Source organism: Trachurus japonicus, chromosome 4 (assembly GCF_045865225.1).
Source record: "Trachurus japonicus isolate A0001 chromosome 4, Traja_1.0".
Classification (NCBI taxonomy): domain Eukaryota; kingdom Metazoa; phylum Chordata; class Actinopteri; order Carangiformes; family Carangidae; genus Trachurus; species Trachurus japonicus.
Window position 1 is genome coordinate 19,504,645 of NC_140910.1, and position 26,567 is coordinate 19,531,211.

The 26,567-nt window shown below is 44.0% G+C and overlaps 1 pseudogene; it reads left to right on the forward strand.

The window, feature by feature from the left end:
* Nucleotides 1-394: 394 nt before the first annotated feature.
* On the forward strand, nucleotides 395-5,216 carry LOC146988855 (uncharacterized; annotated as a pseudogene).
* Nucleotides 5,217-26,567: the final 21,351 nt, after the last annotated feature.

The window sequence follows — 26,567 nt, forward strand, 5'->3', positions numbered from 1 at the left end:
TCATTGGATCTCTAGTCACTGAATCCTGTTTTTAAGCTGCACTCTGTCCTACACTTTGATCCAACTGCGTCTGACAGCGTGGGAAAAACCCCTGACAGCTGATAACCAGCTAGCTTACCGGACACCCAACCACCTCACCGGGTCCAGTGCTTGGACCCGTGCCGGTAAGTCTCGCCTCCTCTCACCGTCTAACAGTCTGCTATATGTGTCTCTTCAACGCCGTGGACTCCATCTGGAGTCCTCGTGTGTAAGTGTCTACCTCCTCCCTCACCGAAGCTAATGTTACACCAGCGATCCAGCTAGCTGCTAGCCAAACAAATACCATAGGCTACTACAAACAACGTTGCTGCCGGAGCTGTTTTCTCTCTTTCCACAGTCACCGTCTGCTCCAACCATGTCACCACGTACCTCACCATCCACCACCCCCTGCGATGATTGCCGGAAAGCAGGAAAACATATCACTCACCTCAAGGAAAACATCAGACGACTCTCAGACGAACTCCGGAAAAAAGACTCTCTCCTCGCCGATTTCATTGACACCGCAGCCACACAGTCCAAAATCATCTCCTCCATGAACTCAGCCATCGCCGACACCATCCTCTGGGACCCCTCTTCATCACTCTGTCACCGGCCCTCTTCCTGCTCAACCCCCAGCTCACAGGCCCCCTGGTCAGTGGTAGTGGGCAAAGCAGGGAAGAGTGGGCGTCCTCGCACTGCCTCGCCCCCGTCCCTCAATCTCACTAACCGCTTTGCCATGCTACCACCTGATGTCCCTGCTGATGTTCCCGAGGCCGATGCTGCTGCAGTAGCTGGTTCTCCTCCTTCTCCTCCAGACGCGGCGGCGGCGGTGGAAGCTTCCTCTCCAGATGCAGCAGCGGCGGTGGCGGTGGAAGCTTCCTCTCCAGATGCAGCAGCGGCGGCGGCGGCGGAAGCTTCCTCTCCAGATGCAGCGGCGGCGGCGGCGGAAGCTTCCTCTCCAGATGCAGCGGCGGCGGCGGCGGAAGCTTCCTCTCCAGATGCAGCGGCGGCGGCGGCGGAAGCTTCCTCTCCAGATGCAGCGGCGGCGGAAGCTTCCTCTCCAGATGCAGCGGCGGCAGCGGCGGCGGCGGATGCTTCCTCTCCAGATGCAGCGGCGGCGGCGGCGGCGGAAGCTTCCTCTCCAGATGCAGCGGCGGCGGCGGCGGCGGAAGCTTCCTCTCCAGATGCAGCGGCGGCAGCGGTGGAAACTTCCCCCCCAGACGCGTCGACTCCTCCAGCGGCAGCTGCGGCGACGGCGCTACCATCCCCGCCCGCTACATGGCTCAGGTTTGGAGCCAGACCTAAGGACTCGGCCACCTTCCCACCAAACCGGTCCACACACCTGCTGCCCTGGACAGATGTGGTCCGTGGCAAACACTCGGCCTCCTCTCAGCAGGACAAACAGCGGGGGAAGTCGTCCTCCTACCGCCGCAAGTTGCTGAGGGAGGCTGTCAACAGGCGCTCTGGTGGCTTTCCCCGCCCTCAGCTACCCGAAGAGCTGTCTCTGTCTCCAAAACTGGATCCCAGCCCCGCATCTGGAGCTCCGGCAGCCGCTGTGGATCTCCCATCCTCCTTCTCTGCCTCCTCTTCCTCCACTCCTGCCGCTGCTGCTCCTGTCCCATCTCACACTGCTGTGAACCTGGAACCCACTCCTCTCTTCCCCCCCACTGCTCTGATCGTTGGCGACTCCATCGTCCGGCACATCCGCTTTGCGAATGCGCTTACTCACTGCTTTCCTGGAGCCACGACCGCCGACATCCTGGAAAAACTTCCTGGTCTCCTGGAGTCAGCGCCCCTCACAATTACAAAAGTTATCGTTCACTGCGGCACGAACGACACCACCCATACGCCATCGGAGCTGACAAAAGTTCACTTTGCTCAACTTTTTTAATCTTCTTAATAACTCTGGAAAGTCCGCTTTTATCTCTGGCCCGCTCCCCACAATGGGCCGTGGCGATGTTCGTTATAGCAGGATTCTGTATCTCCACACCTGGCTCCAATCCGTTTGCGCAGCACATAACATCTGCTTCATCCACAACTTTGACTTATTCTGGGAGCGTCCCTCCTTCTTTGGGCGGGACGGTCTACACCTGAGCGTGTTGGGATGCCGCATACTCGCTGCCAAACTCCGGCACGCTGTGCGTTACGCACGAGATTGACTTTTTACCAGTGTACACACCTGTCCGCCTGCTCTCTCCTTTTCTCTCTCTCCCACACTCATAATAAATCATCGAACAATCACTCCTTGCTCCGGGGATGATAACAGCCGCGCCATTTCCCCCTTTTGGACGGCGAGATCACGTGAGCCAAACCGAGTTAGGAGGTCGGTTGACCACTCTGTGTTAATCCCGGTGTTACGGACTCAGAAACTTTCCAGCGTCACTCTCAAGCTCTCCCTTTTTAATATTCGGTCTCTCACGAACAAAGCAACCTTTCTTTCCGATTTTATTGCTGACTCTAATTTGGACATTGTCTGTCTCATTGAAACCTGGCAGCAGCCTAGTGACTTCTTTCATTTAAACCAGTCTTTGCCGCATGGGTATGTTTATGTTGCTAAACCACGCACTTCCGGTAGGGGCGGTGGCCTGGCCCTGATCTATCGCGAGAGTTTGAAAATACTCCCCATTCCTGTGAATGATTCACCATCATTTGAAGTGCTGGCTGTGCAGTTAAAGGGACCTGTACCCACCATTATTGTGTCTGTTTACCGTCCACCTAAGGCCTCTTCCACCTTCATCACTGAACTCTCATCTATTTTAGCAGATCTATGTGCCATCACTCCAAATATCATTTTAACAGGGGACTTTAATATTCATGTTGACAATCCTAAGGACATTTTCTCCATTGACTTTATCTCCACACTGGATAGTTTTAACCTCACACAGTATGTCACATTTCCAACACACAATAAGGGCCATATTTTAGATCTGATCTGCTGCTCTGGTATTGTCCCATTTAATCTTTCCGGTACAGAACTCCCATTGTCAGATCACAAATTCATAACTTTTGATGTCAACCTTCCTGTCTCCAAATTCCGTCAAGACCGTATCATGTCCTTCCGTAACATTAAGAACATCAACACCACAGAACTTAACAGTCTAATTTCTATGTCAATCTCTCATCCACACCCTCTCTCTGTTACTGAACTTGTCGACCACTACAACAGCACACTACTCACCGCACTGGACTCCCTGGCTCCAATTAAAAACCCGCACAGTGACTTTCCCTAGGACTGCCCCATGGTTCACCTCAGATCTCCGCCAGCTTAAAACTCATGGCCGCCGCCTTGAGCGCCTTGCCAAGAAAACCGGACTCACTGTTCACCTTCAAATGTACTCGGACCACATCACCTCCTACAAGACTGCTCTAAATGCTGCCAAATCTGCCTTCTACTCCAACATCATCCACCGCGACGGAAACAACACCAGGACTCTTTTCTCCACAGTAAACAAACTTCTCAAGCCCAAAGAAACTGCCACACGCTTCACATCAGCCCTTCAGTGTCAGCAATTCTTGGACTTTATCAATCACAAAGTTTACTCCATACATCACCATCTCACCCCCTGCCTGTCTTCTCAGTCAAACACGCCTTGGCTCAATGCTACTGTCCGGCCCACCACTACCCTGTCTGCCTTCCATCTTCCGTCAAATCAACAGGTATCTCAACTAATCATGTCTTCCAGGTCTGCTACTTCTATACTCGATCCACTTCCTACCACATTGGTCAAGGTCTGTCTCCCCACACTCTCCTCACTCATCACGGAAATTGTGCACTCCTCCCTGTCAAATGGTATTGTTCCCTCCCTACTCAAAACCGCTTCAGTCACACCCATATTAAAGAAACCTGGTTTAGACCCCACTGAATTCAATAACTATCGCCCTATCTCAAACCTCCCATTCATCTCAAAAATCATTGAACGTACAGTAGCCAGCCAACTCCAAGACCATCTATCAAACAATAACCTCTTTGAGCCTTTCCAGTCTGGTTTCCGTCCCAATCACAGCACAGAAACAGCTCTCATTCAAATTACAAACGACCTTCTTTTAGCAGCGGATTCTGGCCTACTCACCATCCTCATACTTTTAGACCTCAGTGCCGCCTTCGACACTATATCTCACACCATCCTCTTAGAGCGTTTGGCCGGCACTGGGGTCTCTGGTATTCCTCTTCAGTGGTTCCATTCCTACCTGTCTGACCGTTCTCAGTTTATTCAAGGAGTAAATTCCAGATCATCACCCTCACCACTCCCCCACGGTGTTCCGCAAGGTTCTGTCCTCGGCCCCCTACTTTTCATCATCTATATCCTCCCTCTTGGCAATATCTTCCGTCACTTTGGTATCCACTTTCACTGCTATGCTGACGACACCCAAATTTACATCACCACCAAACCGGACACTATATCACCACCTACTGCCCTTATCGACTGCCTGCAAACCATCACAAACTGGATGTCAAACAATAAGTTAAAACTCAACGGCAATAAAAGTGAAATTCTCCTCATCGGATCCAAATCATCACTCTCCAAATCACACCCCCCTAGTATTCTCATTGACGGCTGTCTGGTCTCCACTTCAACCGCAGTTAAAAGCCTCGGTGTTATTTTGGACAGTACCCTCTCATACACATCCCATATCAACAACATCTCACGCACAGCCTTTTTCCACCTCCGCAATATCTCCAGACTCCGCCCCTCCCTCACCCAGCACTCCACCGAAATCCTTGTAAATGCCTGGTCACTTCCCGCTTGGATTATTGCAACTCCCTCCTCACCGGTCTACCACAGAAACTCATCCACCGCCTACAAACTATCCAGAACACCGCCGCCAGAATCATCACCCGTACCAAGTCCTCGGATCATATTACACCAGTCCTCATGCAACTTCACTGGCTCCCTGTTCATCAACGTATACATTACAAGCTCCTTCTGCTAACATTCAAAGCTCTCCATAACCAGGCCCCCCCATATCTCTCTAATTTGCTTCATCCTTATATCCCACCCCGTTCACTCCGCTCCTCATCCGCCGCCCTGCTTTCCACCCCCTCTTTCTCACTTACCACACTTGGTGCTCGGGCTTTTAGCTGTTCTGCACCTAGACTCTGGAATTCACTCCCACTACACATACGCACTCTGGACTCCATCGACACCTTCAAATCCCACCTCAAGACACACCTTTTTAAATTATCCTACTCCCTATAACGCTCTGTCCCCTAACCATTTTATCCACCTTATCTGTGTTTCTAGCCACACTGTATTTTCTTTGTATTCATGTATGTGCTATTGTATTTATACCTGTTTTTGTTTCTTGTTTTTGTCTTACATGTAAGGTGACCTTGGGTTCTTGAAAGGCGCCAACAAATAAAATTTATTATTATTATTATTATTATTAGTATAAACAGAATTCTTCTTTAAACTCCCATTCAAAGGATTCAGATGACTGCCTGCATTGATGGAGATCATGAATATACAGCAGCAAAGTCACATCCCAGTGGACATAAAGTCAACACAGACTACGACCCTGCAGCCAAGCTGAGCCAGGATGCTGTGTTTGAGTATGTGTGTGTGCGGTGGTGTTGGCTTGGCTTGGCAAAGGTCGCGCAGTGTGTCCCATCAGGTCATGCCGTGTCACCAACCAGAGGATGAAAGAAGGGAAAACAAAATAGAAAGAGAGAAAGATGAGGAGGCAACACAGAGGACATTAATGGACAGAGGGAGAATAATAGTTTTTTTTCTGCATGTTTATTTGAACATGGCACAGAAGAGAGGGGAGGTCACAGTAGGATTTAAGGGTGGGGAGTAATAAAGTCAAGATGTAGTCAAAGCCCCCCTGCTGACTCAGGTCACTTTACCTCCATAAGGCCCCCGGAACTGAAACAGGAGGACACTATTTGTCTATCCACACACACGGGAGAAATCTAGTCTGCCACAATACATTATCAGTGTGTAGATTTTATTGATGGTGTATTTTATTGTTTTAATAGTGAGTCATAGGGTTTAGCTGCATATCAGGGATTTGTTTGGTCCAAAATGAATGATATAAATAGTTATTTGATGCATTGTCATGTCCCACTGGAGATAAATCCCAATGACTAAAGTGATCCCCTGAGTGGCAGCCGTTTTCTACTGCCACTAGCATCTCAGTAGACTCTCGTGAAAGAATAGCAAACCCTATTTTGCATTTTTTTTTTTTTTTTTGAAATTAGAACAAGAGTCTTGAAATAATCTCTCCAGTGCTATGATTGATAGTGTGACAAACAGACCTTGACATAGTAGTGCTGTGCTGAATCTCATTCTAATCAGTTCCAATGAATTGTATTCTTCTCCCATTATTCTCACTCAGGACAGCAAACCACTCCAAATGCATTGTTAATACTGCTATCTAGTATTGCATTTTATTGTATGCAGTAAGCACCCTGTGCCTCAGATTGATAGGTGGAAACAACTGCATCCATAATCACACCTATTAATCCAGCGCTAGACTGCTGAGACTTTTCGCTTCATTTGTGCCCTACCATGTTTCCTGTTCCATTCAGCATACATTTAGCTCCGTCTGAGCCAACCATGTGTTCACCCCTCTTGCCTGGTGCTCATCTCATGTTTTGATCCCAGGGTGAATGCATTATTTATTAGATGTTAAGGGCTCCATTGCGAACTTTAAGTGGCAGTGTGTTGTACTTGCTTAATGAATGGGGTTAGAGGAGATCAAAGCTGAAAATATGACAGATGAAGGGGAGGGGGTAGATGCAGAGATTTGGCTTGTCTGACTTAATTGCTGCCTTGCAAGAAAGAAACCTCATCAAGTCAGATTTTGAAGAGTTCATGCTTGGTTCCAAACTCTGTTGGTTTTTGATGGTCTCGGAACAAATGCTCTGTACACTAACATTTAGCTTGGAGTCATATGATTGTTTTATCTAGTACTCTGTATTCTACATTGGCCACTGCTTAAAAACTGCACTGTACATTACATAGATACATATTGACTAATTAATTACATGCATCAACCTTCACACAAACATTAGGCAGGTCTGCATGACAAACATATCAATGTAAAAATTTAATTTATTATCGATTAAAATCTCCAATAACAAAAGTATGTGAATAGGATCATGGTTTGTAAATAGTATAGTCATTGGTATTGATAAACAAAGGTTTTATCACACCAACAAACATACTGTATATTATTGACAGTTGTGCCAACAATTATGTAGCTTTAAGTATCAAATGACCCTACAGTAGTAGAAACCATGACCTCATTATGGGAAACATTCAGTAGCAGAATAAAAGTTTTCATGGACTTTGCAGTGGAAGTCCTTGTCTGCATGGCGCCTCTGAAACTACCTCACCAGCTAGCCACTCCTCTTTCCTCTCTCCACAGATCATTAGCAGTCATGCTCCTGCCCTTTGAAGTCTGTGAGGTCTGCTGTGTCTTTCATAGCCATGCAAATCCAGGGGACAACCCCAGCCACCTGTTCTCAGACACATCTGTCCACGGACCGAGGCTTTACTCCGGCACCGTTCAGCTGCCTCGCTCCACTCTGATCCTCAAAGGGCTGGAGGATGGCAAAGAGGCTATTTTTAGGGGCTCGCTTGATACGCTACAGCAGACCTTATGCTCTCTAATGAACATACATTTCAGTGCTAGTGCAGGCTTAGAACAGAAATTTGTTACTTGTGGAGAATATGATCTCACAGCTCAGTACCCAAGAGCCTGTTTGACTCAGTTTCAGTAGTTTTTTTTATGGTTGTCTGTAGAGAAATTTCATGAGTGAGAAAAGCAAGAAAAGAAACCAAATAATGTGTATTCCATCTCATAAACACATTATATTATCTTCCTATTCTAATATAATAATCTAACCTAATTTATTATACTATGCACTGTTCTGATTTTTCACCCAAAGATCCCAATTACTTGCATACAGTGCCTCGTAATAATTTACTTCAAAGGCAAACTGTGTTCTTTGAAGGAGATTTTCTGCGAAATAGTGGAGAACTCTTTGTTTAGAGAGAATAGTTGATGTAAGTTCAGTCAGAGTATCCCTTCAGCACAGATATGCTGCATTGCTTTTAATGAAGTCCTTTATCTGCACATTGCAAGACTTCACCACCCTCCTCTTGCCCTCAGTGCTGTGATACCCTTGAAGACTGGTGTCGGCCTCACTTGGTGAGGAACCAGATCAGAGCACTCATAGTCCTAAGGGGACTTCAGCTGCAGGATGATGACCACATTCATTAAACATTTTTAACAATTTATTAGCACTTGCAATTCCCCAAGAAACATTTTCTGCCTTTCTCAGTGTAAGACTTGGCGTGAAGCTATAGGTAACGTAATTTACCCCCTTTATGTGTTCTCGAGAGGGCATACCCAGGAAATATTTGATTTCTCAGCAACCGACTTGGTCTTCAACAGAGAAAGGCACCTGGCATCCATGATGAACTCACCACTCAGCGTTCAGGAAGCGGGGCAGAGTGACGTAAGAACCGACCAATGTCCATCCTTCCAAAAGCATTCAGTGGCTTTGCCAGTTTCCACCAAGGGACAGATTGTTTTGCAAGTGTCTCTGTTTCATGACCGCCATATTGTGGTAGAAGACCACTGAAAATTGACCCAGAGGCTACATGCTGAGGGATGTAGGTGGAACGCTCCCTTTTGATTGGCTGCCAAGAGCATTGCATGTTTGAATACAGAATTGCAATAGGCCACCTGGGAAGCAGTGGCTGGGGATTGGAGGGGGGGTCCTGGTGATTGTCTACCATGACTTTGAGCTCAGGTTGAACAAAACCAAACTTGCTATGAAACAAGTAAAAATAGTGTGATGTTATGATTATTTATGCCTGGCTCTCCGAGAGACCCCGAGGCTAAGCTGAAACACACACCTAGCCGTATCCTGTGGCCACACTTGGAATGAAGTACACAGTGTAGCAGAGTTTATTGTAACGCCAACATCAGGAATACATTATTGAACAAAGGCTTGTGGGGAGGAATGCAAATACCTCGATGATAATTCCTCCATCTTCCATGCACTGTATTTTAAACAGATTACTGGCGCAATTAACAAAGCCAGCCCCCTGGAGGGGGAGCGTTACTACTGACCCAGCAACAGGAGGACATAGAGCATCTGTCAACGACCTATGTGGAGAAATTTTATCCTCATGAATAAAGTCTACACTGTCACTGTACATTACACAACATGAAAAGTAACATAAAACAATAAAAGACGGATATAACGCAACTCTAGACTCTCAAGCATAGAATTGGTGAATTGTTGGAGGTGGTGAAACATTGCCGCAGCTCGGTTACAGTAGCCCGGCGCTGTATGAGACTGTATGAGAAGTCTTGGGAAAGTTTGCAGCTGTGTAGCCTCTCCCTCTGCAGGGGAATGGAGATCAGTGAAGTGTGTAAGAGTAGATGTGCATGAGGGAGAGACCTGCTGATCCAGGTGTTGAATGCTGCCTGGCACTCTGACAGCTGAAGGGAAAGAGAGAATATACGCTTTGATACACACAGAGATATTGCACGGATACATGCACATGCGTAGCCTACAGGAAAACACACATGCAAGATTCCAACAGTCACACACACACACAGGCAGTGTGGTGCCATATTGTTTCCACCGGATGCATGCTGCATTATCCTGCCAACCATTCATTTGGAAATGCATGAGACAGAAATTCCTGTTGGGTGTTGTGCCAGGATTTGTGGCTCAACACTGTACAACTGTCCTCTATGTCTTCAATTTGAGCCATGATGATGGGTTGAATCAAAGCTCAGGCAACACCCATATGAAGTTAGCTTCACATCTCCGGAGCAGCAGACTTGTTTTGTTGTGAGCCAGTTACAACAATGAGCCTCAGCTCAGCCCATTGTAGCCTACATTCTCTCACAGCTCAAACCTGTGAGGCCCGGAGCTTGTTGTTCCTTTGGCCCCATCTGTAAAGAATATGACTGTAGCTGTAACTGCAACCAGCTTTACACCCAGTTGTTGTTTTAAAGTTGTAGCCAGTTTGGAAAGGTTCTCTTATTTCATATCTTCAAATCTCTTTGGGATTATGGGGTTGTGCAGTTTTGTTTCAGAATGACCCACAAAGGTCTTTGTTTGACTTTTAATCAACTCCATCTTTTACACCTTTCATACCAAATTTTGAAGGTAAACCTGTCACTACTACAATACATATCAAGCAGCTTTTTGTTTATGACAAGATGTAGTAAGAAGATGTAGTAAGACGAGACTGTTTTGTATTGAAGGGTTACAGAGTCTTCGAGTTAAAACACACACATTGGACAAGCCAGAAAATAAACTGAATTTCCATACAATTCTTATATATAATTAATCCATATAATTCTTTCATGACCCTTTACATCCCTCAATACATTTGAACATGTAAAGAGCTACCGTTACAGTTAATGTCATCATTGTTTTTGTCTGCAACTTATTTTCTCAAACACTTTATTAATTATTTACTTCATAAAATGTCAGAAATAATTGCACATTCCATCATGTCTTCTTAAAACCTTTTATTTTGTTAGACATGCTGTCCAAAAACAGCAGGAAATTCCCATAACTGAGAAGCAGGAACTAGGTAATGTTTACAGTTTTTATTTAATGAATAAAACATTAATTTGAATTTTCTGACAGTTGATTAAACACTTACTGTTGATTAATATGCTTGACTCTACACTCAAGTATTTCAGGGATCAAACTCTTCCAGAAGAGCAAGTCAAGACGACAGGACGACTTTGAACTCAACCACCTATTCTCAGCAAATAACGTGTTATACCAAACATAATGATAAAGTGGATGGTGAAGTCTATAATGTCTATATTCCAACTTGTAAAACTCAGGACCCACAGTGACTTAATTTCCCCCCCGACCTTCAACGACAAAATTAAAAAGCTTGACGGTAAATTACTCAGTTGGCGCCCATTAGGTGTACTTCCATTATGGCCTAGTTAGCAGGCTGTGATTTGATACAGTCCATTCTCCACACATGTATGACCACAAATGCATTGTTCTGTTTACCCTACCATTTCATTTCCAATTAAACACTAAGTCACAGAACGGTGCTTTTCACTTCAAATTATTTTCTGACTTCACGTTTGATCTCGTAATGAGCCAAAGGAACGACCTTAAGCTCATTACGATTTGCCCTACTGTACATTATGAGCACGCGTTCATTTTTCACATCCGCCACATTTCCACATTACGCTGGCCAGATCTCGTGAGGTGATTGAAGAATGGGCCGTGATGTTCTCCTGAAGTGCAGAGGTACTTTCCGATCGCGAGGCCAGCGGCTCCCACACAACCAGTGTGATGAAATCCATCTCAGTCATCTGTTCACTCTGTAGTGTAATTGCAGACAAACAAAAGGTTTTTTGATTTGAGACCTTACACCATCCAGTCGGTATGCCTTTTTGAAAAGCCGTCAGCAGCGTGCATGGCTGCTGGTAACAGTTAGGGAAACATCAGCATTCTTCCAATCAATCCCTCAAGGAAGGGCAACAGTGATTTGTCTGCAGCCATTTTGCCTGTCAGAGATGTTTAACTTCCTTGCGCATAATGGCTCTTGTACTCTGAGTAAACAGCCATTACTAGCCTGTTTATTTGGAAGGAGGGGCTCACCGTGGATCTGACCCGGTTTTCAAATGACAACCCATACCAGAGAGATGAGGGGATGAGGAGGGGAGAGAGGGAGGAAGAGCAAAGGAGGGAATAGAGAGGAAGACCCAATTTATTTTGAGTAATTGGCTCCACTTGAGCAAACACCCATTGCTTGCCCAGTGGTCGTCTCAATCCAAGTCAGTGCCAACTGCAAAAAAGAAAAATATTTCCTCCTATGTTCTGCTACATATATTAAAGGAGAATTAACTAGGCATTTTTGAGCTGAGGTATGCCTCCTCTGCAATAATCCATTTTTATAACTCTGGCACAGCATACTACATGGATTTATAATCCTTAAAAAAAAATTGCACAAATTTTACTGTACTGCTTCACAAGCGAATTTGGCAGGACTTGGGAGGTGTTAGGTGTTGCTCGTTTTCCCTTCATGTGGGGTGCCTTACTTTAAACACAATTTTGACAGAGGATAACCCGCTAATAAACTCAAACTTGACATCTTTACATTGTCAAGCATGATTTAAATTGCCTGTTTTAACCAGACCAGCTCAATGACTTGACATGGAGAGGACAGGCCGCACATGTAACTATATTACTACTGTAGAGTAAGGAAACACCAGCTGTAACTATATGCCGCCTCTCATTGACAAAAGCAAACAAATAAAGAAATGAATCAAATTCCGACAAAGCCAGCACAGCACTTTTAGCAGCCAAATGGAGAAAAGACTGTCGCTTTGTCAGATGATACGCCAACCACCAGGGAAAGTCCAGCTCTTTCATTCAACCATATACACCTTTCGTAGTCACAAGTGGCCCCAGGCGGTTTCATGGCCCCATGGTGCCCCCCTACAAGCAGGACAGTGCTGTACAGGAAAGAGGAAGCCCCCTGAAACAATAGGCCTCGCCTATTGATAAGTGAGACATCTCTGGGCCTCCTGACAGATTGCACAGTGCTGGGCTAATGGGGGCCACAGCCAAGAGACGCCTATGGGGTCTGTGGAGCCATGTGGGGGTGAGGGTGGATCCCCTGAAGGGGTGTCACTGGTGGGTCACTGTGATCATTTAGATGTGACTCAGTTTATGTATAGCTATGTATGTTTGTGTGTGTTTTTTTGAAGTCACGTGTGTTTGTGTGCACACTTGCTTCGAATGCTTTGAGCTGGTTTCTGTGCAGACCTGATATTGGACAGTCCTGTGGTTTCTCCTCCCCGAGGGGGCCTCAGATGTCACACACCATGTGTGACTAACACAGCCCCCTCCCTTTCACACACAGAACACACACAGCTTGCTAACCTGCATCAACAGCCTATGTTAGTGTCCTAAAATACACACTCACACAGAAACAAACATACAAATGCTAAGGACTAGTCCCCAACTACAAACACATGCATAAAGGACACAGAGTACAATAACGCACCCCATGCACACACATCCTCTCATGTGCCCATCTGTCCCTCTGAGCCACAGATGAGGTATTTCTAATAAAAATCTCAGATGGCCACCCCTGCCCCTCCACTTTTGGCAACCAATCTGTTGACCCGCTTCCCCTCATCGCTTTATCTTTCCATTAGGGTTGCGATAAATGAGAAAAGGAAGATGTATTTTCTGTGGCTGCATAACAGAGTTCCTGGGGTCAAGTGGCCATCCCTAAGGCATATTTAACAGCCAAAGCTCAAATGAAGACAAATGCTTGGCCCTAATTGTTGCCTGGAAACACTCACAGGGTGGCAAAGCGTGTACTGTGGCGGCTGATCACAATTCAGCAAGTAACCTGCCCACCCAACTGTGTTCCTGAACCTTTTTATGTGTGTATCCTCGTGCACACACATGCACACACTGTCTGGACGGGGTGGCCGGACATTTAAAAAAGGTTAGAGACTGTATATTTAAATAGAGAAATTGCCTCAAGACAGAAAACCTAGGAGGAAAAAGTGGGTCTAGAATATTTCATTTTTCTCTGATTCAGGGTTTGGTGTTGCGGTATTATGTGGTCATCTGGATAGTGTTTATGTAATTACTGCAGGATCAAACATGGAGTTAAGAACTCAGCATGTTGTAAGGCAGGAACACACATTATACATTAATCATTTCTGATGTACACCAGTAATCAGACTTGTCTTCAGCCTTCAACTCACAGTTGAAACTTTTCCATTTTCCATTAAATGATAATGTCTTTTGACTTCCCTCCACATCCTTTGCTTTTGCAACCCACTATTTCTAGTAAGGTAATCAATAGCTGGTTGTGACCTCTGATATCATGCTGTCCACCTACTCTCCTGAATATCTTAGTCAGAGGAAACATAACTCTTTGTAGTTTTGCTGACCATGAACAAATTTCCGCTCTATTAAAGGCCAATTTGATGTTTCCTAATCATATCCAAGGGGAATTGTTTGACATTTTTCAACATACCTTTATTTGATTTTTGAAAGATGTTTGGTGACAAGATGCAATTCTCATATCTCTCTGTTAAACATATGGCTACATGCAGCAGTTGACTAACTTAGCTTGGTGCAAAGACTGGAATGAGGGGGAAATGACTAGCTGTCCTACGGTAGGCCTATCAGCATCCCTCTACAAGCACGTTTGAAACACATTAAATACTGTATTGCATCACGTTTGTTTAATCTGTCCAAAATGTGACGCTATAAAAGATGATGTGCTGTTTTTCAGGGGTTATGTGTCTGTCTCTTGGCTAGAAGCAGAATTTTCCTGGAGTCTGTGTTGATCGCCTTGTGATTGTTCAGAGCCTAGAAATAGCTGCAAAATGGTGAATTGTTGGTTTTACACTTAAGTTGTCTTCTGGATTAAACAAACACTAAAAGTTAAGTGGGTCTTAATGAGCTTTAGTGCTGCTGGTAGGTGGATTTTTCTTTTTTTTTTAAACCACTGGACTGGTTTTCAGTCTTTTGGCTAAGCTAAGCTAACCAGCTGCTGGATGTAGCTTCACAATTAAAAGACAGATGGCATCAATATTCTCGTCTAACTCTCCACCAGAAGAAAGAATAAGTCTATTTCCATAAATGTCAAGTTAATCCTTAATCCCTAATGATTTGGTGGAAATCTAGCCCTCAAGTATTGACATAAAATGTAGCTAGCGTCAACAAAAAGTTTTACTGCTGTTAACAACCAACATAGACATCATAAACCTACAACATAACTCTTCTTTCTCTCTTCTGACTTTCATCCCTGGCCTCACAGAAAGTTCTTCACTGCTCCACAAAGCCACATAAACATTGGTCAAACCAGATGTCTGCTACAGTACAGAATCCCACGCAGCTATAAATCTTGACCGCCTCTATTTTGTCCTTGTTGTCAATCAAAGCCACATCCTAAGTGGGGACTCATAACAGCATGAATCCCTCCATACTTTACACTACTCCACTTCTTTTTCGCAGGTTTTACCCATCTCTCATGGTGTGTTACTGTAAAGTTAATAGGCCCACTGCAACGCTGGCCACGGCTCTCTGAAAACACATTGCTCTTCACTCGAACAGAAAACACGTGAACAACCAGAGCCTCAGTATTTTTCTTGGACATGAAACCAACTGTCACATTTTTTTCAGCCCAGTTAAAAGTGGGTTTTGTAAACATACAGAGAAACGTTTGACAGTTTCTACAGGGACTGCAACCCATCAGAGCGGGTCTTATTAAAACAGGTAAAAATATCAGCGTGAAGATTTTTGCCCCACATTTCCACAGGCCGAAGAGGAATGCAGGGACGGAGATGGACATGAAGCCCACGCACTGTGTGGTGTGGTCTAACCTGTTTATAGCTGTTGGTTTCTTTCCACCACATAATTTCTTGATTTCCATGGTTCGGCTTTGTCTGTGCACTGTCACTTTTGAGTGCTTACATGAACCATTGTGGTCAACCATACATCACTTGTGCACAATGCACTGCAGTTCCACTGAGTTTTATATCCTAACAAGGAGCTCACAGGTTTCCGACAAAGGCACAAAACAGTGCAGGGGGAAAAAATATTTCAATGACAATTGAATCAAGACCATAAAGCAGATGGAATGTAGATAGGCCTCATGATCATCAAATAACATAACAACTCACTCGTTGCTTGGAATGCTTTTAAGAAATACCCACTTTCCATGTGTATTTGGTCGTGTTTTTCTCCCGCTGCCTTCTGGTGTGCCCTTGGTGCGTCAATCCATTGGTCATAAACTGCACGTGTGTGAAGATTTGAGTGATGGTGTTTGGTCCTGCCGGGCTGTAAAAATCCCCAGTCCAATGATATCACTTCATTCTGGGTCCAGTGCTCCTGGTGTGAATGTTGATGCAGGCTCAACGCCAGAATGCTGTCGGCTCCTTAGGATACCCTTGTCTGTCTCCTCAACAGGACCCGGGGGCTGAAGTGTGGCCATTTCCTTTTGCACAATAGCTGAACCACAGGGTGATGTCACTCTGTGGAAATCATGTGCAGAGAGCTGCCATCAGTGAGGGGCACAGGGGAATCCTCAGTGTGGTCTGCAGAATGACCCCAACACCTCTTTTACACCTGGCATTAAAATGCAAATTCTATCAAGATATGCATTGACCAGACAATAAGTGATCTGCTCTTGCCTTTTGTTTTACGGCCCTCAAGTGACCCACAAATCAATGACTGCAGGTTAAAGGATTTCAATATTCTAAAAGCGTTGCATTTGTTTATACACCATTAACCTGTGTTGACAGACACCTCACCAAAAGCGTTTCTACCAAATTCTGTAACCACACTTTCTCTGTGTTATTATCCATTCTAAACATCCTCTTTTCACTAAAAATGTATTTCAAGTAAGAGAACCACAACATTATCAAAATTTCCCTTCTCTATAACTGTGATGGGACATTAATAGAGACTTAAACCGTGTTTCCACTATGTGGTACCGGCTTGACTCGACTCGGCTCTGGCACCAGGTACTAGTGTTTCCATTACAGGATAGGACTGCCTTTAGAGTAGCCGGTCGTTATAGCAATGGCGCTTAATAAAATAAAACAAAAATTTAATATAGACTTATCTGTTCATTTTAAAACATTTATTTATTGAAATGTGGCGATATCTGTATGTACAGAGCTCAGAGGCAGCGCTGCTGTTCTGTCCAGTTCACATCTGAAGCTTCACTTTACAAACTAATGTAGCTGATACAGTTGTAAAAAACTAACATTTATCTGCCAGAAGGAATTATATCAGCAAGCGGTAAATCTCCAGAGAACCTCGGCCGAGCAGGTGCTAAAAAAATAGTACCAGGTACCAGATTCCAGGTACTTTTACGTAATGGAAACATAAAAAGGCAGAGTCAGGCCGAGTCAAGATGAGTTGAGCCGGTAGAAACGCGGCAGTAGATACGATAACATGAAGTTCTGTCCACTGCAAATGACAACTGTGATTGGATTGGGCTAAAATAAAATCATGAGCAGAGGTTGTACAGATAAGATGATGCAATCATGTGGCCATTTGGAGAAGATGTAACTCTGTAATGCCAGGGATAATTCTGCCCATTGTATCTCCACAATGTGTTTTAAAGGAAATAAAAGTATCTCAGACTGCTGGTATGCCTTAGTCATCGCTGCCCTATTTAGGCCTATTTTTAGGATTTTTTTATTTCAATTTCTCAGTGGTGCTTACTTACTAATGAGCCAAAAATATGAATCCAACCATTAATATCCATTCTTGAAAACTACTGAGCCGCATTTACAGAAGTAAATGGTAAATGGTAAATTGACTTGCACTTATATAGCGCTTTTCTAGTCTCTTGGACCACTCAAAGCGCTTTACACTGTAGGTCACATTCACCCTTTCACACACATTCATACAGCGCTGTAGCGCAGGAATCTAACCATTCACACACATTCGTACACCCAATGGACACATCGGGGGGCAAGTGTGGGTTCAGTGTCTTGCCCAAGGACACTTCGACATGTTGCCAGGAGGAGCCTGGAATCGAACCACCGACCTTCCGGTTAGTGGACAACCTGCTCTACCTCCTGAGCCACAGAGGATTAAAGATCACATGACCTCCAATGTGGCCTCTGCTATCTCACAAAGCATCACAGTCGTGTACCCAAAGACACAAATTTTAAAATGCTCTTTCTTTTAACTTAAATTTAGTCTGAAACTTGGAAGACCCGCAGCATTCCTAGATTTGTATCATAAAAACCCTCTCTGTTGTAACAGCCTCTCTACCAAACTTTATACTTGCAGTCACTGAAACCTTAACCTTCCCTCATGAATTTTATACCTCAACTTCACCAGTCGTACTTGCCCAGTCGTATTACATGTGAGGAAATGGACGGGCACCAAGGCCCCTCTGTGGCCCCTGGAGCCTGATGCTGGTAAGGTCACTTTTCCTCTCATCACTCTTGCCTTGTCTTCAACCTTCCTTCAGAAGCAGCATCTCAATACCTCCTGACACTGGATCAAAGTGGGACACGCCAAACTTTCTCCTTTCTCCCTGAGCTTGGTTGAGCTTGTTTTTGGAGCCATACCACCACCCACCTCCTCCCTGGGCAGCGATGTAATCGCACCAATGCTGATTCTGGGGTGCAGCGTTGGGCCTCTTCGCCAGCACTTACAGTGTGACGCGCTCTGAGAGAGGACATGAGACTTCTGCTCCCTGCTGTGATTTCTTTGAGGAAGAAAACAAAAGTATGAGTGTCTGAGTGCATGTTTCTGTGTGTGTGTGTGTGTGTGAAGGCAGCAGTAAGGGATGGACTGGTGGAAATATACATAACTAAACATCCTCAGGTACACAGAGAAATAAGCAACATTCAAATGGAAGCAGAGACCATCAAAGAGAGGTTCCAGGATGTCAGAGGGGGTGAAAGGAAAGAGGGGGGAGCAGGGGGGGTTCTCTGCAAACCTCCCTGGTTGCATACAGTGAGGAGAGCTTGACCTGAAAGACGAAGTCCTGCCTTTCAAGGATGAAAGAGTGGCTACGCTGCAGGTCAACAGAGTTCTCAGGTATTTACATGCTACTCAGAGTTTAAGAAATGAGTCAGCATGATGTTTGCAGCAAAATTCAAAGCAGGAGGGAAGAGGGAGGCGTGCGCGTGGTGGTGGTGGTGGTGGTGGTGGGGTCTGCCTCTAGTCATGTGTTTTAATTGGAAAAGTTGGGCGTGCGTGCTTTAGGTCTTTCTATGGCTGAGTATTCCTGCAGGCCACAGTTCTGTGCAGTGTGTTGATGGGTGTGTCTTTGACTGAGCTATACTCTTATCCTAAAGCTCCCATCTCAGCCAGCCTAGCTTTGGGCTTTGCTCTCTTCTGTTTCTCTCAACACTTCAGTGCACTCCGTCCATCTCGAACTCTTCCTGAGAAACGGCAGGCAAACAACCTCAGCTTTAAATCTTTATTTCAAATGCAGCAAACCTGCAGGCGAAGGACCGGTTCCTGGAGTGTGTCTTTTCTGTTTTGATATCTCCCAATAAAATGAAATGATATGCTTCCCTCCATCTGGATCCAGTTGCCAGTCTGCGCCAGAGGTAGACGTGTCAGTTATTATTATTATTTTCCCTCTGTGATGTTTAGGTCTGGTCCTAGATGAAGGAAGGTCACTTGGCATACCTTGCGTGCTCTCCTGTAATTATAGAGCCACTTGTTGAAGGTCACCTAATATGGCTTCACAGGGCAACACATTGCCATACTGGGTAAATATTCTGCACAGAAAAAAATCAGCCGTCACTACCACCACATACCAAAAAAACTGACACAAGAGATGATGAATTTGTGTTTCATCTGTGCTTTTCCCAAATGCAATTTAGATTTCATTAATAGGATTATTTGTATTTCAGAACTGTCATGTAGAGTGTATGGAAATTATAATTTCTGTATCCTCCATTATTTATTTGATTAAACTAGTGAATTGTCATGTAAGAATTCCTCCGTCGAAACATTAATTACTACAGTGTTTTTTAGGTGTGCATTCATGCATCAATGGTGATGAAGCCAACATAATTATTTTCTGGGTGTCTGCCATTTTCTTTTGTCAGAGTTCATCCTCCCTGGAGAAGACACACACTCAGCAGGAGAGGCGTATTCCAGCGACAAGGCTGTCTGCCAGCCTGCTAACTCCATGATTGTTTCCAGACAAGTGTAGTTGCCCTCTGGACAGCACGTCTCTCAGTTCTGGAGTAATGGCCAATTACCAGGAGGCAGTTTGTTGAAAAGATGCAGCCAGGAACTACATCTGCCTTCAAACAGCCCTCAGATCCAAACATATGCTCTGGAACAAAACTACCTTTAGAAATGAAATGCATTCAGAAAGACCAAAACTGCCTTCAGAGCATGTGACTGTTGAGAAAGGCCTGAGCCATGATCAACATGAGAACTGGGATTTAAGGAAAAAAAAACAGATATTGTTTACTTGATAGCATTGTTAAAAAAAAAAAGAAGTTGAAAGCTTGTGAATGAAGTAACATATAACATGTGGCGTGATTCAGTTTCTATTTTTGAGTTTCATCTAGAGTTCTGAAATCCAACGTGGCATTTGACTGTGAATCAATTGTGGTTTCACACATTCAAAGTAAAATATGGATGAAAAGTTGCATCCATATTGACACGTCCTGCTGCACTTGTTTTGTTTTGACATAAGAAATGTTTGCACTTGCAAACAAAGGAGCTGATTTGACATTTCACACTGCAAGTCATCTCTTGCACCTGCAGTCCTTTCAACAGGCTTCAGGAAACCAACAGGGGTTCCAACCAGCTTCTTTTGTCACTGTGTCAGCACCAACAGCTCAACATATTGCCCAACACAGACCTGCTGCTTTAACAACCACCGTGAAAACACAAGACAGTTTCAGAACCAAAAAAAAAAAAAAAAATTACGGCAGGATATCTGAACAGGGGAAAAAAGTCTTTCTTCAGACCTTTTATACTCTGGTTAAGTGGTCACTGTTGGAACACCAAGTGTCCGCCAGATGTTTCCCAGCTCCTTTGATATATTTACCGATTTTCTGGAAACTATCAGAAAACGCCACATGAAAATCCTTTCCTGCAATCCCTCCCACTCACCCTAAAAATTCTAATGAAATGGAATAAAAATAATTGTTAAAAGATATTGCAAGATTAAAAATATATTATATAAAATAAATATATATAAAATAAAGTGTAATCTAAAAAAAATTAAATTGAATTTAAATACTGCTGTGCAGTATCTTTATGAAAATACATTTTAAACTACAATACAGTTATAGAAGATAATGCTGATGCAGCAAAATCATCAGAGTGAGAGGTGGCATATAAACATAAAAAGTGACTTTATCACAGGAATGTGCTTCTTCAGGTTGGGTTTTGTAAAACACTCACAGTGTCAGACTAAACAACTGGCTCTTTCAACTTTAACCTGGTCATTATATCATCCTGTGTGTTACGAAGATGACATGAAAAAATGCTGTGTATCACGTGTCAGTTCGGCCCCATGCCGTCACCACAGCTGCTTCCTCTTACGGCTGATACAGAGCAGGTGGAGACATGATCGGCTGGCGGCCAGATATTGACCTATCAATCATTACATTGTAGCAACTCTTAATCTTTCTCTCTTAAATATGTGGCACGTTTACAACCCAGTGTACGTACTTTGGACATAAAAATGATTTAAGCCTTATTATGCTGTAGTCTCTAAACATTTTCTAACATCATCCATACACAGTAGTAAACTAATAATTATTAATTTTTGACTCATCATGTCATTCAATTCATTTATGTTTCTACACGTATCGTTCAGAAAAACTGGAATTCTAAATCATTCAAACTTGACAAATAGACTTTTCTGTGTGTGTGTGTGTGTGTGTGTGTTTTCAGACCAATAAAGTAGAGACTCTAAATCAAATCCAATCACCATGATTGCGCAAAGGGTTTGATCTCATTGCCACCAGTACTTTGAAAATGTGTCATTTGAGACCTTTACATCCATCTGGGTGCTGCGGCAAACCCCAAAATATTTTTCCATATTTTGGATGGAACCTTTCCACGTCTTTATTATCTGCAATTTCCTCCGCTCGCAGTCATGTCTTCCCTTTTTTTTCTCTTTACCACAAATTTGAACAAATTAGAAGTCTCCTTTAATCTCTTGATTAGGTGCTGTTGTGATAGAGGATATCCGTGGACGATGAAGATTGATTGACTCCTCTGATGCAGTTGTGAGAATCCAAACAGTCCCATTTCCACCGGTGATGTCACAACGTTAAAACCAGGTGCAGAGGCCACTGAGTGCATCAGAGAGGCCCACTGTAATTCAACGCACACTTTACAGCTAGTCAACATGGCTCAATATGATCCTTTAGTATTTCTTAACAGCATTAAGTTTAATTCCTCAAGATCATATGTTTCAAATTCAGACAGCTCCCATTTCAATCATCTAATTGTGCCTGCACCTTTCACTGAGGATTTTGGTTCCTCTATTTATGAAAATAATGGGCCGTCAAGTGTTCAGAATTCTGAAAAGGCAATGGGGCCTGGGGGTGAACGTAAACCTCCACCTTCACATGCACGTGTTGCTGTGGACCTTTGATGATTTTCCACAGCTATTGCAGCATTCCTACAGGAACTCAGAAAATAAAAACATCAGCTAATACAGGCAGCATCCTGTTCTTCTGCCTCCATCGTACTCAGATCCTGTTTCTAAGTTTCCCGTTGCTGTTTTTGATTCAAATGAAGCTACACAGAACCATGTAATCCCACCTCTTACAAACCATACATCTGCTTCTCCCAAACTGCATAGAAATGAAACCCTGACCAGCCAGAAGGAGTCACTAGTGCAGAGAGGCAGAGGTGATCCCTCACTGGTTTTCACCAACTGACACTGCTAATATTGTCTTTTACTATTTGTACTTTTCTTTCCTTCTGCCACCCCACCTAAATGACAGAGTTGCACAGACAATGTTACGCGACTGACAATTGTAATACTCTTAAGTCTTGGATGACATGGTGCTCCTGTTCTGAAAAGTCGATGTTTGAAGCCTGTGTACATTTAAATGTCAACATGTCAACTTTTGTCTCAGCAGCTGGATAATAGGAGCCCTGCTACTGTAGTTGCACTATTAATACCAAATGGAAGCTAAAAACTACTATTTCTAGAAAGCTGATAATATATTAAGCATGTAAAACCAGGCCACAATTAAATTCAGGGTTGAATGATAATAAATTCAGCAACTTTGGTAGATCCTTTTTTTCCCAAGTGCAATGAAAACTTGGTCTGAATACATTATTAAAATCGAAAAAGCTTAGAATAATTAAAAGTGGTGGCAATTCACATAAACCTCGGATATTGTTGCATTAACCAGGGGATAATAGTAGTAGCAGCAGCAGCAGTATTAATATCAGTGCTGGTATTCATACATGGGTGTATTTATCTTGAAGTAAATGCCAGATGGGGCAGAAGGGAGGTTCAACAGACCTCCCTTCTGCTCTAGTCTATAACCAGACTGTTGCCTTGCTGTATACCCAACTCCACAAGTCCACGTCACTATTAAGTCTACATCCTGGTCTGTAACTGGCATTATACTATATTGACACCTTCATTCACAACTACTGTCTGTCATTGTTTTCAGGGGAATTGTTTACCTGCGCCACTCTGTTGCTATGTCTGGACTCCATAAGGCTGTTCAGTGTTGAATTAAAGATGCAGGAGCTCTGGCCTGCAAGGCAGCGGCGTGTAACTGTATACTCCCCCACTGCTCTGGCTCTATCAATCAAACCTCAGACTGGCCGACCCTCTGATGGGATAAATGATTCCAAATCTGACTAAAGCCGTTGCTTTGGCACTGGGGTGTAAATCTTGGCCTTTAATTTAATAATGTGAGCTTGGAGGGGTGAGGCACCTGAACTGTGATTGGTCATGGAGATGGGAGTCACACTGGGGAGTCCTTGGGTACTGTTTTCTCTACCGCTGGTAGCCATCCGCCTGCATCTCTAATTCAGCCCGGTTGCTCCGGGTGATAGCCGTGATAAACAGCGTTTCATTTTTCAAATCACTCCCCTCTTACATGGGCTAGTATTTTTCTGTGTTGCTCCCTCTTAATACATCCACCGCTTAAGGTCCAAAGGGTTAAAGGGTTATTTCTCTGATTTACAGACTCCTGATTCATCTACTCTTTAATGTGCTGTGTTGGCGGGGAAGGCATGGAGAAAACACGAGTGATGGGGTGAGCCGAGGCTTTTATTTGATTTAACTACCATAATACTTCTTGTAGGCTCAGATCTGGTTTCTCGTTGGCTGCTTTCAATTCAGTGGCCAGTAATCACCATTCCTGAGGAGTTTCCACTTTATGTCCTCCTGTCCTCCTCACTTCAGCCAGCAACAGCAGGTAATCTCCTGAAAACCACTGACTGGTCTGATTCATTCTGACTGCAGACGAGTCATGCTGATAGAAAGGAAACAGAACAGGCTGTTTTTCTTTTATTATGCACATGTTTTGAAGGTTGGGTAGTGCTCAACTTTATGTCTTTAAGTCATGAGTTTTCTTACAGAGGGCTAAATGAAGAGAAGTGGATATCACAGAGGGAGAGGGTCAGCTTTTGTATTGATACTTCGGCAGTAGTAATCAATGCTTTGGGATGAGGGTAACTGCTCCCATATGGCAAGGGGTTTGAATTGGAGCAAGGCACACATGTGGCTGCACAAATAACAGTCTGGAGGAGCACTTCTGTAATGGAAACGCATGTAGTTTCCCCTCTGATGGTCAGGTGTGGGCCAGTGCTCCTTTATTTAGAGATGTAATACGTGGAAAGAAGCCTTACACAGAAGAGACAGTAGGGATCTGTTCGTCGCTTGCAACGCGCTATTACAAATTGCAGAACTTTGACGAAACACAGCGCGCGTTAATGGTGTATTTTGATCCTTCGCTTTTCTACCCAAAAAGTACAATTTCATCATCAACAATTTCTTTTTTTTTCTTTTATTATGTCTTTAAGATGAAGCCGCATTGGACTTGGCAGTTTGTAGGCTACAGTGCATTGCCTGCCTTATGTATTGTATGATTTAGTTTAACTTGACTGAAAAGTGGAATTTGGGAACGTACTATAAAACCCCAGGGGATGAAAAGGGAATTTTCGGGTCTTTCAGATGAGACCAACCATTTGTAAAACTGGTGAGTGATGAAAATTCTTCTCTGATCGCTGGTCAGTTGTTCGTTGCTTCACGAGACTCAACCATAGAGCCTTTCATCACTCTAGGAAGCTAACCGACCATCACAGCACATACTGGCCCGCCTGAGCATATGCGTGTCTTCATGTGCATCAGACACACTGGTGGGTGGTTAAGTGAGACCTAACGGATCATTGGCTCGCTCAGCTGTTGTCCCCTGTTACGTTTGGAAATCAGACAGAGATGACCTCATCTCCCTCGACTTCTTCTAGACCATCAGGGCTGCGTGGAACCCCGCTTCATCCTCTCATTTGTTTTTCTCCTATACACAGAGGTCCTACAGTGTGCAAGCAGCACTCAGATGCCTGCAGAGTGACCTCGGACTAGTGGCCAATTAACACGTCACACAACACTGCTATTTTCACTGAAGGAAATGATCACAGAAGATGCCAAAATCACTCCCTGCAGTGCAAGCCACTCCGAAAAACTCCAGGAAGATGGACAGGGCGGCAAATAGAAATGGGGCAATAACTGCAACATGAAACATTGTGACTTGTTATATATGTCACTAATGGGAGAGAAGAGCAATTCATATATAAAAACAATAGTTTACATTGTGCTGTTGGGTATAGAGTTAACCATAACCATATGAAGCAGATATCGGAGAGACTAATGCAGCACCTGTATTTGTTTTGTGCTTACAGGGCAAAGAACAGTCAGAGAATGAGCAAGAAAACACTTCACCACCCTACAGATATTTTTCACTTTGTTTATTTAGTTGCAAGAGCGCATCACTGTGCAACGCATACATCACATCCTGAGTAAAATGACCCAAGTGGCATCCAGTGGTTAACCCAGCTGACTTTTCATTTTTATGGAAAACAAGGAAGCTCAGAGAGACAGATCCCCTCCGGGGTACAGGCAAAACCATAGGCCACTTGTTTTGTCCACAAATAAAGTAGATGGTAAGCAAGTCTTACAGAATTGTTTAGGGCTAAATCATGCGATCCCCCATGACAAAGAAATGGAATACCCAGTGCCCGGTAACATTTATGTGTGTTTCTATAGTGTGTCATTTTTTAAGGAAAAAAAGCAGCATCAGGGAAATCTATTAAGAGGTTCTGCAGGAACAAACAATAAAGCATTCACTTAACTTCAGGGTTTCTACTAAAAGTACAAGGTTAGGTTTCTTTTAAAGTAGGTCAAAGAGTGGAGCTTGAACTCAGGTTCACTATGTGAACCTTAGCTTGACTCATAAAATTCTAAAATGCAATTCCTCCAGGATCCTGCCCCAGCAAGAGCTTGACAAACTTGGGGAGAGTTTAGATATGACAAGCAGTGTTACTTACCAGAGTAACGATGGAAAATCCAAATGAAGGCTGTAAAAATAACTAAAAGCTAGGTGTCATCCCTCAGTGCACGGGTACATATTTCACAATCATTGTTAGGGAATCGGCGGACAGAAACCAGTTAAAAAGTGGAGGGTCCAGAATACACTATGAGGCCCATTAGTGGCTCAGCCGAGGTATCTGATGTCTCATGCATTCACAAGGATCTGTGTGTGGTTATTTATGCAAGGTTTCTCACTGAAGACACAACCAAAGCATACATTTCAAAGGCTTTCTCCCTGGTGGACTCACGTCTTCCCGAGTTTGTAGGAGAGAATATGCAGGTTGTACAGGAAGACGGAAATAAGAATACTGTGCATACTTGAAACAGACTAGAGATTAACTAACCCCTTTGATGACCGCAAAGGAAAAAACAAGGACTGGAGGCAAGAAGAGAGTGTCAGTGTGAGGGCTGAGTACAGAGAAGGTATCTAAACATGTCTGAGCAACAAGGGAATAGTTTTGATTTTAATTGATT